Here is a 6,287-nt window from a genome sequence, read left to right on the forward strand (position 1 = left end):
CGACGAACGTAATTTTCAAGTGAAGAAATGTGCTGCCACGAGTTAAAAATTCGTAAATCATATTTCAACAGGCCAAATCAAAGCGGCCAAAGTGGAGTACTTTTGTAAACGGAAAATGGAAGAAGAGGGCCGGGGCAACATGGAAGCAATCAGTGGCACAGAAAAATGGCGCACAATCCCAGCATGGAATGAGAAAATACGAATAAGCAGAAAGCAACGTTATTGCGGTACTCTCACACACAGTCAATACAACTGAACTCACAGTGGGGAGCGGAAGTTGTACAAAACAAATTTAAACAATTGGAGATTTGGTGTGGAAAAGAAGCTGTATAAAAAATACCAAAAGGAAACAGATTTTAAATAAAGAAGTAAAAGAACACACAACTGTTGGTTGAGGCTTTAAGTTTTAAGCAGGAGGAAAGATCGTTTCGGGATAGTAATTTCTTACAATAAGTACTTGGCCTACAAAAATAAAACATAAATTTAGAAAACTAACATAACATATGTTAGTCTCCTTTTAGCTCGATACACTCGACCCAACGAAGCTACAAGCTACAAGTTCTTTCACTCGTCTGGTGTGCATAGTAGGCGTTCATGCTGGCGATAACCACATCATTTGAATACAATTTCTGCCTGGCGAGTGATTTTTTCAGGTTCAAAAGAAGTCGCCAGAGACCAAACCTGGGGAATACGGTGCATAAGTTAACAGTTCGTGGACGAGTTCGACCAATTTGATCGTAGCGACGGCCAAGGAATGTGATCCAGTGCGTTGTCACGATGGAAGAGCACTTTTTCTTCGTCAAATGAGGTCGTTTTTTGTCTAATTCGGCATCGGATAGCCTAATAATTCGGCGTCGAATCAGCATAGTAAATCGGCATACTAGAGGCATATGACCGTTTTGATCACACCTTGTGAAATCCAGAAAGCAGTGGCCATCACCTTTTCCGCCGGATCGGACAGTTTTGCCTGACTTTGAAGCTGATTCGCCAGTTGAAGTACATTGTTTCGATTATTTCTTGATCTCTGGTGTATACTAGTGGTACAATGCTTCATCGACTGTCACCAAAGGATGCTGAAACTCCTTCGGATCACGCTTAAAGTTTGAAGTGAAGCAGTTTCATTGCAGCACTTGTCATCCGAAATGATGAAACTAAACACTAATCAGACCGCACTTGCATTATTTACAAGTATTATAAGTAAAGACTCAGTAAAATTCTTATGTTTAAGTTAGTTACAAAAATACCCTATAACCCAACCTCATTTCAATACAAGTATCTGTACCTGGAAACCTTGAAATATTTATGTCAAGTACCTTGAGGTTCGCGCGGCAGATTTTTTACTTTTTTTAATCTTTAGTGGTCAATCTATTTCACTTCTAATTAAAATTAATTACGCACGCATTGTAAACGATGTTGTCCAAATCTGATGTTTCCCTTATGCTCTTTGCCATTTCAGTGGGGAGATTGAATGTGTCAACAACAGATGCTGCAACAATGGAGAGGGATTGTTTATTGTCAAAGGCCGTAATAGCACTTGATTCCAGAACTGCCAATGATTATCTACGATTATCTTTTAATAAAAATTACTTAAACGTTGGCAATTGAGATTTCCGTATGCGGATTAAGTATTACTAGTATTTTTCTCTTCGCTCTATTGACTCTCAACGGGATAAGTTTGATAAGCATATGAAGCAGATTGCCTCTTCCTTTAAGCTATGAACTGAATTTTTTGTCGACGACTCTAAGAATGATAATTTTCTACTACTCTATGGCCACCGAAAACCTAAGAAAACTAAAAAATATCAACTCCGTAAACGAGAGATGAGGGCGAGATCGTGGGAGCAATCCCACCCGAGCCCGCAATTCTTATTGCAACAATTTCTTCAAATTTTTTTTATCCAAAAACTCACTCCAATTACCCTCGGGCCGTGGTTTTCTATATACAGGCCAGCCTAGAGCGGTTGGTTTCTTGCGAATCTGAACTAAATATTCACCAAATGTCCTTACAAACCTAGTTTCTTTGTATTATGAAAAAAAACTTACTTCATCAAAGTGTTCTATAGTATCTTTAAACCCTCAGACTCCCAGTCGTCCAGGTTAAACAAACAAGTCCTTCATTGAGATCTGAACAATTGGATTCCTGGCAATTCGAAAATCTCCAAAAACTACTATCTGCCTTTGGTGAAGGCATCGAAAAGATATAAAACATAATTAACATAAAGAGTTTCAAAAAGAAACGCGAAGACCACTCCGCATTAAGCTTTATAAAATATCCAAAAAGAATGGTTTCATGTAATCTACATATATTCTTTAGTGAGGTCATTGTGACTCATAAATTTCCTTAAGTATTCAATCCATACAAAACAAATGAAAATGATTATAATAAGATGTCAAAATATGTCAACCTCACAGCAAATACCTCCTCAACCACTCCACGTTATATAGAATTAATTGCAATTAAGAATTTCTATTTGCATACAATAAGGCATTTAATTTCCCATTCAATGACCGATAATAATAAAACTTTACCGTTGAATGTCAAAAACCGAAAATCAACCAACAACGCTGGCAATCAACCACCCAATATCCAGAACGTTTAGCCATTTTATTGAACCACCGAATGAGGAGTTGATTGGTTAGCTGATTTCGATGGTCGGTAATTTCAATAACAATTTCCCCAAATTATATGTATATGCCTATGCAAAGTGCCAACCGCCACCTGCCACCACCACCACCGCCACAGCTTAACCTACAAAAAGCGAACGAAAAAAATCACATGGTAAATGAGATGCAGGACGCGTCGGCAAAGCCCAGAAGCAGCAGTTGCTCCATTCAACGCAGACATCTCAATCCCCGCCGAAGACATAGTCGGCGAAGTGCGTGCAGTGATTATAAGATTTGCTCGACAGGCCAACCAGTTATCCACTTGCCTCACCACTACAGCTAACTGTTTAACGAACACGACAGCAAAAACTACGCACGACCAACGGAATTGAAATATCTCGAGAGCGGATGTAATAAAAAATGTATATTATTTGGAAATGCAAAGCTTTGGCGTGGGTTGGTCCTTCGGCTATAAGCAAGTTTTTGAGGTCACGCACATAAACGCACGGGACGAAGACCCTGTAGGAAAAATTTCTAAGATATGTGGTACCTGGATAGCAACTCGCTAAAATTTCGCACCGACCTTATGAGCTCTGGAGACGATGAACGTAGTAGACGGGATGTGTACGTGAAAGAAGAAAAAATACACAAAATGAGTCTACGAGATTGTAAAATGAAGTTTTTTTGAACGTATGACAGTCTAAAGATATAAAAGGATCGTGTTGGATAGATCTTTCATTAAAATTTTGAGCAGGCGAAAACTCTGTGCAATGGAATTCCCATACGAGGGCGCAATTGACCGATTCATCGTGAAAAAATTCAATGATAACTAAATGAACTGGGTTTCTAGTTACTTCCACGTCTATTCTCCAGATCCCCTACAACTTTTTCCTACTCTCAGACCTCAAATAAAAAAGCAAAGGAACAATTTTACCACAAAAATTCTCTCGAAAAGTTAGAAGATCGTCAAAAAGCTTTTTCACTCTCAACGGCATCCATTATTTCATCCATTTTTGGCCTACTTTAAATTAATACTTCCAAAAAGTGCCAGCTTCTAAGAGTAGTAATCTCTCAATGGCTTAGGTTTTGGTGTCTTTATATTATACTGCCTAAAAAGGAAAAAGTATGAATTACAATTACTCTAACATCATCATCAATCAGCATCGCTTTCTTACACGGTCATTGCAGGCTTATTTGTATATTTATGTATGTATGAAGACGGATTTAATATTCTTGTATAATTCATAAGGAATTCTATCAACGCGAAAGAAATGCGTTAAAATATTCTAAGTGGGTAACAAGCTGACGCCACTCAATATTGAAGTAAGGCAAGCCGGCGCTTACATACATACATTGAGGGTACATGTCTTATTATAGCGCACAACCTTCCAACCACCCACTCGATTAGCTGCTAAACGTCTGCTAAGCTTTACTCACCCCACGTCTACAGTATGTATATGCGTCAAGTCGTCTGGCGGTTTGCCCGCTTGACTGCCTGGTGGGTCGATTGGTTGGTTGGCGGTGGTTACACGTATTTTCCGGAGCGTTGCACAGGTTATTTATTTACTGACGATATTTTCGTTTTCATGGCCCAATGAGAACTTTTCGAATTCGCATCCAATTGCAACCACCGCCCTCTCCCTTCTCTATAAATTGATGGCATACAGCGGAAATTAAACCATGCGCTGCAACATATTGAGAGCGTTGGCAATGGCGGTGACGATGGCGTCGCTTTGCAATTGTGACTTTATGACGAAGAAATTTGGCGTTTGGCTTTCGATAAAGTTCTGCTGGCATTTCATTATTGCTTTCGCACACGGCGCGAGTTTGATTCTACTGTGACTAGGTAATACCCACCACTTCTCGGCTGTGGATCGCATAAAAGTTGGATTATCTGATTGTAGGGGTGTACGGAGAAGCGGTGTGTTGCTTGCTTCTTTTTGTGCGGTAGCAAATTATTTTGATATACAATATTTTTATTGGATTTTATAGCATTCATAAACGAAATTCGACATTCCTTTTTTATTGTGGCGAATTATTCGTGATTTAGCGAAATGTTTTCGGTACTTTTTATGCCTAAATAATGGATAACATAAAGTTATTGCAAATTATTCAATATACGAATATTTGATGGTCGTCAGTTGGTGCTAAATGATTTTTTATGCCACACAAATACAACAACAATAACAACAATAAGCACATATACTACATTTTGGTAGGTTGAAATATTGAGTAAAATGTTTGTACTGAGGAACTATTTTTTTATGAAAAGGAGAACATGCTTTTACAAACGTGTTTTTTATAAAAAAAATATATTTTATTTATTTTCTATATTTATGTTTATATATATATATTTTTAATACTAAATAATCTTGGAGAGAGTTAATTAATATATAAAGCGTATTTTATTACAGCGTACATTATTTCACTGATAATTTACCACTTTTTCATTTACATTGGTATAAATAATTTCAGAATTTAATAAAAACAAAAAACACTTCTACGTTAACGTAACCGAAACTATAATAAACTTCAGCTCTTCAAAATACCCATACAAGAACTTGATTTTTATCGGTCAGTTTGTATGGCATCTATATTTGTAGTGGTCCGATATTAACGGTTCGGACAAATAAGCAGCTTTTTGAGGAGAAAAGACGTGTGCAACATTTCAGAAGGAACTAAGGAACTAGGTCGCATATATACAGGCAAACGAACATGTCTAAATCGACTCAGCTCGCCATGCCGATCAATTATTATACCAAATATTATATATATGAGTATTGTGTAAGTCTCTGACGTTTACTTCTGTCTGGTACAAACTTCGTCGCAAACTTAATATACCCTATTCAGTATATAATAAAATCGAACCAAATATTGCCTAATTGGTACCCTGTTATGTGCAACGCTTTTCTAAAAAAGGTATGAAATAAGTTCAATCCAGAATAATTATATCCATAAATTTTGATTTTTTTTCTACCAGCAGGATAAGTATATTAGACCGCCTAAAATTATGCAAACTGAAATGAAAAACAAGCTGAAATGGAAGCGGATATGCTTTAAATATTATCACTTCCGCACGTAATACAAGTACTAAAAACTTTCTGATTCGGTTGTGAGCTTGGATAAATATTGTTTTTCTGATACAGGGCATGTCAAATATTTAAATACAGAATGGTAATATGGTATACAATCACTTTCGTTAATTTTGGGGAGAATTGTTATTTTATGATTTAGGGATATATGCAATAGTTGTAGTTTTTTTGCTGTTGTTGTTCTAGTTTCGGCAACAGTTCTTGATCTATAAAGTCCATACAACTTTCACTCTTTGTTGCGCCGAGTTCGGTTAGCAAGTTCTTAGCTCATTCAACAATTTGAGACCGTTAGATTTTTTTCGTGGGCCTTATCTTCAATGTTTCATCTTCAAACAATTCATTTAGATATTTTGTGTCAATTATCATATTCCTCATTTATTGACCAACTCGCCTTTGCAAGATCAAAGCTAAACACTCACTAACTAGCGAAAATATAAAGGAATCGATACATGAGATCCAGCTAGAAGAGTTTTCTGGCTTCACAAAAGGCTATCCATCTTTAGCAAAGTAATCCCCATCATGAGGATCAGCTATTGAACCTAACCTAACCTTACACAATTGCTTTATTCCCAAGAAGAAAACGCCTTTCGC

This window comes from Bactrocera oleae, chromosome 6 (assembly GCF_042242935.1).
Source record: "Bactrocera oleae isolate idBacOlea1 chromosome 6, idBacOlea1, whole genome shotgun sequence".
Taxonomy (NCBI): domain Eukaryota; kingdom Metazoa; phylum Arthropoda; class Insecta; order Diptera; family Tephritidae; genus Bactrocera; species Bactrocera oleae.